Source organism: Pseudophryne corroboree, chromosome 10 (genome assembly GCF_028390025.1).
Source record: "Pseudophryne corroboree isolate aPseCor3 chromosome 10, aPseCor3.hap2, whole genome shotgun sequence".
Classification (NCBI taxonomy): domain Eukaryota; kingdom Metazoa; phylum Chordata; class Amphibia; order Anura; family Myobatrachidae; genus Pseudophryne; species Pseudophryne corroboree.
In genome coordinates, this window is record NC_086453.1 from 327,038,669 (window position 1) to 327,053,613 (window position 14,945).

Genomic DNA, 14,945 nt, shown 5'->3' on the forward strand with positions numbered 1-14,945 from the left:
TTTGGCCCAGATCAGGTCTTATAGGCTTCTTAGCCGAAGAAGCTGCTTTATCAGCCAGCACCTGGGTGCTGGGTTTAAAGCAGAGTCACTCCCATGAGTCAGGGCTCCTGAAGGCAGTTAGTGTCCAGGTGATAGGCTTGCTAGGGACAGTGGGATCCGGAAGACTGGGGCGCTAGTGTCAGGATGCCGGGACCTGAAGGGTTCCTTATTTAGTAAGAGGGAGTGAGGCAGGGCCTAACCTCCCTGGTTCTTTATACTAGATACACATCACACAAAAATCACTGTATCTTTGGATTTGAGCAACCTGAATAAAAGGTATTTGTTGTTTTTGCACAAGCCTGGAGTCGGTCACTGGTGAAATCTTTGTAGCAGAGCACATTCTAGCAAAACTCCTGTTACAAATGGCGCCTGAACAGGGACCCTTCTGCTAGTCGTGTCACACATGGCAGAGGACCCAGCAGCTGCAAGGTAGCGGCACACATACCAGCGAACTCCAGACCACGCTGAACTCGTGGGCATCAGTACCAGACCAAGGGTGTTGTGAGTAGTGGTTAAACCTCAACCCCACAGGGTAAAAATAATGATATGTTTTGGTTTAACTGAATGTGTTTGATTTTGGTGCAAAGGTTTGCATTGGCAGCAAAGAGGTTAAACAGGATGCATGGCCTGTTCTGTCTTATATGCTTTGCACCATTCATTGAAAGTAGCTGTGCTGATTTGCTCTAAGAGGTTGCAAGCATCTGATAATTTATGACTGAATTTCTTTTCCAAACTTATTTTTACCTGTGTCTGCAAAATCTGGTAGTGGGAGTCTGGTGTCCCTGTTAATTAGCTCATTAAGACCAATCAAGCAAAGTTGAAACCTTTTATAAATGTGGTTCTATTTAAATAGAGAAATTCTGTGGCATTGTGTGTCCCAGCAATCCCCGAGTTCTAGTTTTAAGAGCCTGAAGGGAGAAGTTGTTTGTTTGCACTACCAGTGTAAGGTATTTGGGACCACTATGTACATGCTACCTTTCAGTGCTTTGCTAAAAGGTTAATCTGTGCTTAAAAAAAATAAATAAGGGAAAAAAATTAATTTTTATTTTCCATTTCACTTACAGTTTTCAAAGGTAACAGGGTGAATAGAGATTGAGATATACAGCATATTCTGAAGTGTCTCTTCAAATGGGTAACAAAAAGAGAATTCATGTTAAAAACTAAAAGGGGTGACAGCTCTAACACCTCAGGTCAGGAACTTATGTGACCCTATTCAAGCCCCACAGTTGGAGAGTGACGTGGAGAGCTTATTGGGGAGTAATCCAGATCTTGGGGAAGATTTTAGCATGGAACTTTTTTTTTTTTGGTGTCACACGATAAGTGACCTTGAAAATAATGTCCAATTAAAGGACCAGGAGCTAGAAGAGCTTAAGGAAAAATGTGATTTCCTTCAAGAGCAGGTGAACACCTTAACGCAAAAGCTGGAGGAGAAGGAATCTCTCTTTTCTGACTCTCTAACCAAATTGGGAAGGAGTAGAAAAGAGATTGCCAAGCTCTCAGGCCAGGTGTCAGAGTTGCAGAAAACCTTGGCAAAGGCTAAACCCAAATCTGAAAACTTTGTTGTACATAGCCAAGGACTATTAGAGGAAATCTCCTGTGACCAGACACAATATGGGAGTCTGGTGCTGGCCAATAAGGCTCGGTCGCAAGACTTGGCGGAGCTTCAGGAGGAGGTTTCCAAGCTAAAACCATTGGCTATGCCTAGTTTCAGTTTAGACACAGGCGTAGCTACACCAATTGCTGAAGACGTTATGCCGAAGGTTGGGTCAGAGACATTATCAGCCGAAATGGAGATACCAACTTCGGGGGAAATGATGCCAACGGTGGTGCAGGCAGCGGAAGAATGGTTCCAATGCAGTATGGTACCTGGCTATACTGGATTCCCTGTTCCAGCCAGAAAGAACAGGAAAGTTGAGCCAGAGCTGCCAGTGCTTAAGGCCTGGAAGGCTCCCTGCTATGCCACTAGTAAGTCCATCTGCCAGGAAAGTGGAAATGAGGGCCCTTCCTCAGAGGTAGAGCATTTACAGGCACTAATGTCCATTCAGTTGGTATTGCCATTCCAGAGCATGGAGGAAGCTGCAGCCATTATTGCGCAGCGCACAGAAAATCCACAGGAATTTTTCAAGCAACAAGAGAGCCACATCAGATGGCAGTGTTTTGTTGTTAACCCCTAGGACGGCAGTGAGAAGTTCCTCCGAAGCAGGACCACCTCATTCTCCGGAAAAAGAGCGTAGTGGTAGCTTGGGTGAAGAGTGGAACAAAGCCCTGAGTTCAGTGGAACCTGTTCAAGATGGAGCATGGCAGCCACAGGGGCTCACAGAAGATGCGTTTATGGAGACACGAGATGAGAATGTGGAATTCCCGGCTGCTACTCAGTTGACAGGGAGTGAGGAGGAAGCGGTAATGGAGCTGGAAGAGGTTGACTTGATGTCAAGTGATCATCCACCTCCAAAACAATAATTCTCTAATCTGCTGGATCTGTGGCAGAATGATGAACCCCAGGAATCTACCTGGACAGATGGCAATTTGATGACTACTCAAGAGCCCATCCTAGAACAGGAAGACTTATCTGAGCTGGAGTTTGCTTCTGTTGAGGACTTGGAAACCCAGGATCCTTCTCTTGTTGACGCAATATACGTTCAGAACTTAATCCCTGATGAGACATCACAGGTTCAGAAGCCCCCGGTTTTGAACATCCAGTGCACACGTGAGACTTTCTCCGACGAATCACAGACAAAGACCGTACCTTTAGAGGTGTCTCGCCTACGTGAGCTAGTCATGGCTAAGCTAGTTGCAATACAGGAGTCCACTTCCAAAGTCATCCAGTAACCTGCTTCTGAAGGGGTTCCCCTCATGTATGAGGAGGATAAGGTGCAAGATTTTGATCTTGGGGTTGTTGCACCCCGGCATGATCCACCACGAGAGGCTCAAGATCCAGTTGCTGGGACAGTTCATAAAGGACACACTAAATAAGGAGCAAGAACCTGTCTCAGAGGAATCCGTGCGGAGTCCCATTTCTGAGGTTGCTCTACCCAAGGAGAGTTCTCTATATGAGACACGAGAACTGGAAAATTTGAGGAGAGAGTTCCAAAAGTTGGCCCTAAGTAACAGCCAGCTAAAAGAAACAGGGAAGGAGATTCCTAAACTACGGAATCGCATAAGAGACCTGGACAAGAGACTCAAAATGGGTTATGTGCCAGTCATAGAATAGCAGGAGTCGATGACTAGGGTCAAAGATGGGAGATCGGAGGATGAAGCAGTCACGTTAATGAAGAAAATATTATCAAAGCTGGAAAAACTGGAAGAAGAACTAAAAGTTCAACAAATGAAAGGACTTTCTGAGACTCAGGACCAATGCCTCACTCTGAGGGAAAGGGTGGGGGTAAAGTTGGACCATGACCTCAGAACAGTTAAAGTCGGGGCAGAGACTAGGTGTTACCGGTGCCAAGAGCTTGGCCATAAAAGGTGGAATTGTCCATATAGGCCAAGACCAGCGAGGGCCGGGGTGAACTTAAAAACCTTCTCAAGTCCAGAGTTGGTTAAGGTCAGGTGTCACAATTCAAACACCCAGACAAGAATGAAGCGACTTCCTCAGTAGCCAGTAAATCAGAGCCCGATAAGGGAAACATCCCTAAAGGTGGAAAGGTGAAGAGAATGGGAAGTTTAGTGGGCAACAGGAAGTTGTCCATTAAAACGACCACTTCGGCCACTATGCCAAAGTGGAGGGAAAGGGAAGGTGGCACAGTGGAGTCGGTGCCACCAACCTTTAATGGAAATAGATTCCAAGGCCAGTTAAAAGGGCCTCGGACATGTACTTGGGAGAGGAACTTGGGACCCAGGTGTATGGGCCCAAGTTATGTCCCAAAGATTTGCCAGCCCAAAATAATTGGCGAAGGTGAAACCTTGCCAATGTCACATGCCGCTTTTCTGAGCCACGAAAAGCTGAGGGAAAGGGTATGTGGCAGGAGAGGTACTTTGCCACCTGTAAACTACACACAGGGTCCTGGGGGTAGATGGGAAGTGTGGATGGACCGGGTTCCCATCCATTTGGCCCAGACCAGGTCTTATAGGCTTCTTAGCCCAAGAAGCTGCTTTTTCAGCCAGCACCTGAATTGGGCAAAACCATGTAGCACTGGGCAGATGTAACATGTGCAGAGAGAGTTAGATTTGGGTGGGTTATATTGGTCACAGCAGCTGATCAGGTCTGAACTGCGCATGACAGACAGCCGACGGCTGTCTCAGCCCTGCGGTCGCCTCTGCCTGATTGACAGGCAGAGGTGGTCGCTGGGTAGGAGGGGGCGGGCCGGCTGCGTTTGGCCGCCGCTTTGGGGGTACGGTCTGGGCAACGCAGGCATGCCTGGACTCTCACAGCGACGAGAAGCTCCTGCGCTGGCAGGGAGTTACCCCTAAAGTACAAAAGCATCACCGCTGTGCGATGCTTTTGAACTTGTGTGGGGGAGTCGGGCCTGACATGCGGGGCGGACTAGCCCAGTGCTGGGCGTCCCCCCCCCCCCCCGCATGTCTGTGTGACTGATCGTACGATCAGGTCTGAATTAGGCCCCATGATTGCAGATATAACATGTGAAGAGAGTTAGATTTGGGTGGGTTATTTTGTTTCTGTGCAGGGTAAATACTGGCTGGTTTATTTTTACACTACAATTTAGATTTCAGTTTGAACGCACCCCACACAAATCTAACTCTCTGTGCACATGTTGCTAACTTTTTTGGTTTGCCAACAAACCTGAATAAGGGCCACTGTCAGATGAAACTCTGCATCAGACAGATCAATTATCGGACATTGCTACACACTGTCAGATAATTGGCCCGTGTGTCCTAATGTCCCAGTCTCTCTCACCTGGGGGTATATTTACTAAAGGTCGATTTGGTTTGTTTTTGTCCTGTTAGATCGATTTTAAAATCTATTTTAATCGATGTTGGGCTTCCAGGGTTAAAAACACATTTACGAACGTTTAAGAATGAATATAAAAAATATTTTATTTTTTTTTATTTATTTTTTAATCTGCTAGTAAATGTGTGTTTAAAATCGATAAAAAAAAAAATAAAAAATATATAATAATAATAATTAAAAAAAAATAAAAATCGATCTAACATCGAACAAAGACAAACAAAAATCGACCTTTAGTAAACATTCCCCCTGGACAGATGTTATTGCATTCCAACAGAAGAGGTTACACTAATAATCAGTGGCCCCGTAGGAAATTTGTAAAAGGGCCACCGCACTCCCTGAGAACTACTTACCAATAGCCACGCCGCTCAGACATGGGCCACTTGCCCATAAAGAAGTTTTGGTTGCATGAAAAATTCGGCATGTGGATATTTATGGCGCCATTCACAAATCTGATTAAAACGTGCTGGTTCAATAACTCTTTAGTCCGCGTGCAAGGCATGTAGGGAATTGTGGTTCCACAACGGCTATTTGTGCTATATTGTGACATGTTGCCATTTATCATTTGTTATAAGAGTTTGTAACTGAATTGAATACTAGTCACCATGGGCAAGGTGGTAGTGCGGGGGATGGGTCTTTGAAGTCATTTTGATTAGACACCAAACACACATACAGTTTGTGAAACAAACTATTTTGGGAGAGTCTTACTATCCTGTGACTACAATACAATAAGCTGCCACTATGCATAATCATCTGAACAAGGGGGAAATTTTCTAAAGGTCGTGTTTGAGGATGGTTTGAACCTGCCGCTAATTGCCGGTTGTTTGCACTTACATTACCCTTCATACCGCAGTGTAGTAGAACTACCATTAATGAGCAGTGTTTAAAAAATGACCAAACAGTTACAAAACTAGATACCGGTAGCCAGGGAGGCACTAGACACTGATCAGGCCAATGAGAACATGAGGATATCGCAGTAAGTTTATACGAGTGCAAACAAACACATTATCTTATGACTGCATCACAATCTGCATATTTCATGCTAAATAATCTGGTAGATCGCTTATTCGGCACAAGACCCTATAACTTTATTGGACTCTAAAATGTAAATGTAAGAAACCAGGAATGGTTAAACACCTACTTGACAACAATAGTCCTTTATTTATAAATGTCCCTTTCTTTTCCAGCAAGCATATTTAGAGATTTACACACATTTCTTCCCGATCCTTAGAAAAGTGCCAAAAAATTTGACTAGTGGCCAGCTTTGTGGATGCTGCAGATAAGCTGCTTTTCTCTCCACCGTGCGTATTTTCAGAGTTCAGCTTACCACCAGGGCCATCTTTTCGTATGGGCTGCATGGACAGTTGCCCAGGGGCCCCAAGAGTACAAGAGCCCTTGGCTGATAGCCCCCTTTTTCCAGGGGTACCAGATTTTAAAAAAATCTGAACTGGGGAATCAGAGATATACTTCAAAGCAGTGGTTTCCATCCAAGTCTGTTAATTGCACTTCCCAGCCAGATATCTCAGGTTCTGTCTGACTTATAGATTGTATGAGTATATACTCCAAAAGCTGTGACTCTCCCCTTTCGGTGGACACTGGCAGCTTGTCTCTACTATGCCCAGAACCAGAGATATCAGCCTTCCAGCAGCTGGTCCCTGCTCTAGCTCAACACACCTGGTATGCAGTTTTAGATTTTCATCGATGGATTGCTCTGGCCAGTGGCGGAACTAGCGAGCAGTGGGCCCAGGTGAGACAAAATGCTTTGGGTCCCTCCCCCCTCATCCCATCCAAGTCCACCCCCTCACCCCTGGAGAGGATCTGGTGAGGGGGACCTGCTCAGGGCCAGGGAAATGGATACCTAGCAACAGTGCCATAACTAGACATTTTAGCACTGTGTGCAAGAAACGGCATCGGAGTCCCCCCACTCCATGTAAAACAGGGGCAGTGCACGCTGTAGTCGTGCGCAGAAAATATAGGGGCGTGGCTTCGTAGGGAAGGGGTGTGGCCACAAAATAATACCAATTCATATAACGGTGCACAGTAGTCTCCATTATTCAAATTATGCCACACCGTAGCAACCAGGTTACACCTTACGGCGGACAGATTCCCCTTTTTACACATTACGGCAGACAGCGTCCCCCTTTTTACACATTACGGCAGACAGCGTCCCCTTTTTACACGTTAAGGCAGACAGCATCCGCCTTTTTACACATTACGGCAGACAGCGTCCCCTTTTTACACATTACGGCAGACAGCGTCCCCTTTTTACACATTACGGCAGACAGCGTCCCCTTTTTACACATTACGGCAGACAGCGTCCCCTTTTTACACATTACGGCAGGGTGACACATGGGAGGGGTAACAGGGAGACGCAGGGTGCTGCCAGGGAGAGGTGACGGAGAGGCAGGATGACACAAGGGAGAGGTGACAGGGAGAGGCAGGGTGCTGCCAGGGAGAGGTGACAGGGTAACACCAGGGAGGGGTGACATAGACAGGCAGTGTGATATAAATATTACAATTTGCAGTGCTTACCTACAGCCAACACTGCAGCGCATTGAAAACAGCTCCATCTTGGGGCTTAACGCTGGGGGCGGTAATGAGATCCCCGGCGCGGGCGGCAAGCAGGACAGTCTCAAGCAGAGGAGATCCAATGGAAGCCGGGTCGCAGGTCAGAGCAATCGGAGAGGGACTGAGGAGCGGGGAGGAGAGGGGATTGTGGCCCCTCCTCTTCATCCAGCCGGAGTGTAATCGAGCCGACAGCAGCTCAGCCTAAACTGCTGCTGGCGTGCAGCACGATGTCACTGGCGGCAAGTGGAGAAGGTTCGGGCAGCGTCATAATGAGTCAGTGTGACTCATTATGATGCAATGCACTGGTTGCACTGGCGCAAGTTCCGCCACTGGCTCTGGCTCCTGAACTTTGATCCCTAAGTCCCCAGTACCTCCTGAAAGGTGGGAGTCTCTAGTTTTTTTCAGACCATTGAAAGCTAAGAAATCTATTTCCAGAAACTGGAGGTAGCTGCAGTCAAGCAAGCTCCCTCCCACCGGAACATGACTATTAAGCCTACCCCACTATCCACCCCTCCCCTGCATATTACCCCCCCCTCCCCTACACCCTGGAAGTCACGTACCACTGGTCCCTTCATTCAGGCCAATGCCCCCTTCTACAGTTTAGTGTTTTCTTCGCGCCACATCTCCCACCATCTGTGCAGTAAAGGAGTAGTTAGCAGAAATTACTGCTCCAGGTCATACATGCTGAGCGGAAGATAGAACACCCCCTACCACCCGCGGGACTTCATAGCTGTTGCTGATACCACCTCTACCGGTGGAGGATGGGTAGGGGCACCTGGGCAAAGCAAAGCGCTTACACTGCTGTTAAGATGGCCCTGCTCACCACCCCATTATTCATGTAAAAATGAATGGACACCAGGGCTGTCTGTATTGGACGAGCCTCGAGAGTGAGATGACACCGGGACGGTCTATATTGCACATGTCCTGGTACTGAGGGGACATCAGGATGGTTTGTATTACGTTTCACTTAAATGTATTGAAAGACAAGTCGTGGGTAATTGAATGGTGTGTCAAGTAATGGCTTTAACTTCAGTGCAAGGTTGCAAAAAAAGACAGAGGACAAATCTGACCTCAATTGTTATATGGCCAAACCAGGATACTCAACCGTTCAGCGCTCATGCCAAGTCACAGCGAGTCCAGTTAACCATGACGGGCAATAAACAAACTGGTTTACCAGCCAACCTGGTAGTCAGTCAGATGTTGATCCGGGTTAGTGATCTAGTTATACATGCTACAATTTGCGGTCAATCAGGGAAAAAACTACGAAATCAGCCGGCAGGACTGCAATGTGTACAAGCACCTTATGGCTTGCAAAAAAATAAATACGTCTTATTTTATTACATAACTCTGTTTCCATTTTGCCTCAGGATTTTCAGAACTCTTGAAAACCTGCCAGCGTTCCTGCAGTGATTAACCAAAAATAGTGTGTTTATGTAGGAAGAATTCAAATGCAGACGCTCCATTGCGGGAAACTACCAGGAATCATAAATAACACCTATATTAAACAGAACAGGTCTCCGATTTCCCCACTGAGCCTAAAGACACTAAATTTTTCAGAGCTGCTAGAGAAGATATTGAAGGTACATTAAGTAGACACTCTTGAACACTTCATTTATGGGCTGCAGAGTATAAGAGACCAATAGGCGACTGTTGGTATAGTGATTCAACAGCTATCTCCCCGAGTACCGAGTCAGGGAATATATAACCAAGGGTTGAGTTTACAGGGGGAAAGTTAAAGTCAAATATAAATACTGAAGGTGCTAGTTTCCGTTTAGTGGAGATCAAAGCCCTTTCATACAAGTACATTCTTATGGTATACGGATAATCGGTCGATAGTGCTTAATGTCGACAGTTGTTTTGTTGGGGCTTTTTTTGGGGGGGCGGGGGGGGGGGGGGTTACATGTTTTTCCAACATTTGCTCAATTCACTATCCACATGGACTATGACTGGAAATAGCAACATGTGGTCGAACACAGTGAGCACCATCTCTGAAGAGTGGCGCGTGAAGCAAGCTCGCAAGGGAACACGTTTCCACCGATTGTGGTCACAAATGATGAAACATACAAAACGACGGCCAAAAAACTTGGGTCCATAATTTCTGGGTTGACCACTGTCATGTCAACCTTTTGACCCCGTCGACCGAATGACTGTCTACTGTAGATCTTCTATACTAAACCCCATTCTTACGTATAAGGGAAAAAAAAACAAAAAAGGATAGGAAATAGGAACTATAAGTTATATTTACTTTTTGTACATGAGCAAAAACCATTGCACGTTCTCTGTGCATACTAGAACCACAAGGATAAAAGCTTTCCATATACAGTAATCGCAACAGGCACACCAACAAGTTTAGGAGTGGCGTCACGCAGCACTTTTCTGGTTTTCAGAAGCGCTCAGGCCTAACACTGTACATAGAGTCCAACAGTTTTGAACTTTCTTTGCAATATGCAAAGATGTAAGAACGCTGTATGCGAGACCTGTTCAACCAGAAGAGAATACAGCGGAAGAGCTTTTTACAGAATGTTTTGGACAAACACGTGCAAATTTACGCTGAGATTTAGCAAACCTTGGAGCAATAAAGTACTAACCAATCAGCTTCTGTCATTTTACACCAGACATGTCCAAACTGCGGCCCTCCAGCTGTTATGAAACTACATATCCCAGCATGCCCTGACACAGTTTTGCTGTCAGAGAATGCTAAAGCTGTGTCAGGGCATGCTGGGATGTGTAGTTTCACAACAGCTGGAGAGCCGCAGTTTGGACATGCCCGTTTTACACTATACAAAGGGGTATATTTATTAAAAGTCACTTTTGGTCGACTCTGGAACGATTTTTGTTTTTCAGAGTTTAAATTCCACATTCATTAAAAGATGATTTTTTGACATTTTTGTTTTTAAACAATGTCAAATATAATCGGTTAGTAAATGTGTATTTTAGACCCCTCAACACAACATCAACCCAGATCGATTTTTAGTAAATATACCCCATTTCAAAACATATGATTTTTTTCCTTTTTTTTTCCTTTATAATTTCAAATATAATCTGTTAGTAAATGTGTGATTTAGACCCTGAAACATAATCACAGATCGACCAGCATCGACTTTTAGTAAAGTATACTCCAAAATCTCTTAAAACCTTCCATACTGCTCTGTGACTGCTTAATATATTTCAATGCTTTATACAGGTATAGCTAACAATAGTGTACTTTCACTATAGTGATATACAGCAAATGTAGACAATAAAAAAAAAAAAAATAGCAAAAACTACGCTAATACATAAAAAAAATAACAGGATAAAATATAACATTAATGTCACAGCTATAGGTCTTAAGCCGTGTACACGGTGAGATTTATCCTTTCGATTTTGACTATATAGTCAAAATCGCAAAGAACGTTAGTGCCAATCGCACCGTTTAGCCAGCTGCAATAGTGATGCGCGCTCCTGTGGGGTCGGAACCGCAAGGAAAGACAGACTGTGCAGGCAAGTGAATCCCGGCTATATCGTGTACAATCTAGTACAAAGTATAGTCAAAATCAAAAGTACAGCTAGTCGGGATGTAGTTACGCAAGTGGCGGTCAGGAGAACGCCGATCACAATACAGGAACCTACATCCACGACTTCGGAACCCAAACTGTCAAAAATCGGTGCTTCTGGGCTCCGGGGGAGTGCGTGGGAGATCGCATAGTCAAAATCGGAGACAGTCAATATCGGACCATGCACCTTTACTGAACAGAAACAAATCAGACCCTATTAATAGAATGTAGCTCATCTTGAGGCATCAGTAGCTGAACTGTGACATAATGGATACTTTAACAATTATTTACAAACACTTGGTTATATTTTGAAACAAAATAACATTTAAAAAAAGCAGTATCTGCAAATTAATACTGCTATATTCCAACAAACTAGGATACAACTACTTTTTGCTTTCAGCAATAGTGCACAAAAAAGGAAAAAAAAAAAAAAAAAGGAGTAAAAAAATAAAAGCATTTAAAATAAAAGGACAGAAGTAATAACGTGCTAGCATCATATTGTTACGCTGAAAAGATAAAGGTTAAAAAAATAATAATTTCAGGATAGGGCAAGAAAGACCTGGGCCAAAAGGTGAGCTAGCGGGTAGAGCAGTGAGTGATGTGTGGAAAAAGTCCCTTTTATATAGAGAGAATAGAATGCCATATGATCTGTAACCTGCGGAGAGGCTTCTGGAAACTAAAGGGTTACTGTGAGTGACAGACAGGCATCAGACTGGTGCATGATTGGCTGTAAGAGGGGCAATATCAACCAGATCAAGGCCACAGGAACATTATATATATTACTGTATAAAAGATAATAGCATACAGTCTGGTATAAGAAATGATGAAGAAGCTGACACAGCAATGTTACTTGTAGCTAGTAATAGGCTGAACTGAACATGCACTGCAGCAATTGGTGCTGCAGAAAGAGCCAGTGGCTGAGCATGGCAGGATAGCTGGAGTTCCCTCTGCTGCGTATTATATACTGTCACCAATGCATAGTGACAAGATGAATAAAGTAAAATGAACATCACATTATCATATAGAAGACATGACAGGGGATGGTAATGGTTTGTGATGAGGAATGCAGGGAATAATGCAGAGGATGCACAGCTGGAGTGATGGCTATACATTGGGACACACAGGGCTCCGCAGACATGGAGCAGTGCATGGTCCCTGCTGCACTGGGCTCTGCTCTCCCATCAGGGTGCAGCAGGGGCTGCAGTGCATGCAGTGATTCAGGACAAAGGACCCCCCTCCCTGCAATTACTGCAGACAGATAGCACAGGGAGAATACACGGATCCCCCTTACCTGCGGCTGGGTACACTGCTTCCCGGACCCTGCTCACCTCCCTCCCCGGGCTCTGCTGCTGCTGCTGCTGCTGCTTCCTCTCCTCCCACCGGCTCCAGCAGTTCCCACACAGCTGATCTGCAACAATGTAACAAGCTGGAGGGACGGCGGCCGCGGGGGGACATTCTTCCCACTCAGCAGCCTCTGCTCAGCCCTCCCTCATCCTATCACCAGCAGCTGTATACCTGATGCAGATGTGCCGCCCCCACACCCCATCTATACCGAGGGGTGTGTACATACATGGCCATGCATTACTGACATGTATACTGAGGGGTGTACATACATAACTATGCATCCCATGCTGTGTATACTGAGGGCTCTACATACATGACCATGCATCCCATGCTGTGTATACTGAGGGCTCTACATACATGACCATGCATCCCATGCTGTGTATACTGAGGGCTCTACATACATGACCATGCATCCCTTGCTGTGTATTCTGAGGGGCTTACATACATGACCATGCATCCCTTGCTGTGTATTCTGAGGGGCTTACATACATGACCATGCATCCCATGCTGTGTATACCGAGGGGTGTACATACATGACCATACATCCCATACAGTGTATACTGAGGGGTGTACATACATGACCATGCATCCCATGCTGTGTATACTGAGGGGTGTACATACATGACCATGCATCCCATGCTGTGTATACTGAGGGGTGTACATACATGACCATGCATCCCATGCTGTGTATACTGAGGGGTGTACATACATGACCATGCATCCCATGCTGTGTACACAGAGGTGTGCACATACATGACCGTGCATCCCGTGCTGTGTATACTGAGGTGTGTACATACATGACCATGCATCCCATGCTGTGTACACTGAGGTGTGCACATACATGACCATGCGTCCCATGCTGTGTATACTCAGGTGTGTACATACATGACCATGCATCCGATGCTGTGTATACTGAGGGTGTACATACATGACCAAGCATCCCATGCAGTATATACTGAGAGGTGTACATACATGACCATGCATCCCGTGCTGTGTATACTGAGGGGTGTACATACATGACCATGCATCCTGTGTTGTGTATACTGAGGGGTGTACATACATGACCATGCATCCTGTGCGAGGGTATACTGAGGGGTGTACATACATGACCATGCATCCTATGCGAGGGTATACTGAGGGGTGTACATACATGACCATGCATCCCATGCTGTGTATTCTGAGGGGCGTACATACGTGACCATGCATCCCATGCTGTGTATACTGAGGGGCGTACATACATGACCATACATCCCATGCAGTGTATACTGAGGGGTGTACATACATGACCATGCACCCCATGCAGTGTATACTGAGGGGTATACATACATGACCATGCATCCCGTGCTGTGTACACTGAGAGGTGTACATACATGATCATGCATCCCATGCTGTGTATACTGAGGGGTGTACATACATGACCATGCATCCCATGTGGTGTATACTGAGGGGTGTACATACAGGACGGTGCATCCCGTGCTGTGTATACTGAGGGGTGTACATACATGACCATGCATCCCATGCTGTGTATACTGAGGGGTGTACATACATGACCATACATCCCATACAGTGTATACTGAGGGGTGTACATACATGACTATGCATCCCTTGCTGTGTATACTGAGGGGTGTACAAACATGACCATGCATCCCTTGCTGTGTATTCTGAGGGGCTTACATACATGACTATGCATCCCATGCTGTGTATACCGAGGGGTGTACATACATGACCATACATCCCATACAGTGTATACTGAGGGGTGTACATACATGACCATGCATCCCATGCTGTGTATACTGAGGGGTGTACATACATGACCATGCATCCCATGCTGTGTATACTGAGGGGTGTACATACATGACCATGCATCCCATGCTGTGTACACAGAGGTGTGCACATACATGACCGTGCATCCCGTGCTGTGTATACTGAGGTGTGTACATACATGACCATGCATCCCGTGCAAGGGTATACTGAGGGGTGTACATACATGACCATGCATCCCATGCTGTGTATTCTGAGGGGCATACATACATGACCATGCATCCCATGCTGTGTACACTGAGGTGTGCACATACATGACCATGCGTCCCATGCTGTGTATACTCAGGTGTGTACATACATGACCATGCATCCGATGCTGTGTATACTGAGGGTGTACATACATGACCAAGCATCCCATGCAGTATATACTGAGAGGTGTACATACATGACCATGCATCCCGTGCTGTGTATACTGAGGGGTGTACATACATGACCATGCATCCTGTGTTGTGTATACTGAGGGGTGTACATACATGACCATGCATCCTGTGCGAGGGTATACTGAGGGGTGTACATACATGACCATGCATCCTATGCGAGGGTATACTGAGGGGTGTACATACATGACCATGCATCCCATGCTGTGTATTCTGAGGGGCGTACATACGTGACCATGCATCCCATGCTGTGTATACTGAGGGGCGTACATACATGACCATACATCCCATGCAGTGTATACTGAGGGGTGTACATACATGACCATGCACCCCATGCAGTGTATACTGAGGGGTATA

The 14,945-nt window shown here is 45.7% G+C and overlaps 1 protein-coding gene across 2 annotated transcripts in view; it reads right to left on the bottom strand.

The window, feature by feature from the left end:
- Positions 1-14,945, bottom strand: part of LOC134966656 (trichohyalin-like) — a 241,249-nt gene that overhangs the window by 131,283 nt on the left and 95,021 nt on the right. The window contains exon 1 of one of the 2 annotated variants that reach the window (XM_063943564.1): positions 12,338-12,523. The exons of the other annotated variant lie outside the window; for it this stretch is intronic. The gene's annotated coding sequence lies outside the window, so the exon portion shown is untranslated. Of the gene's footprint in view, positions 1-12,337; positions 12,524-14,945 lie in introns of those variants that run through there. 2 annotated transcript variants of the gene reach the window in all.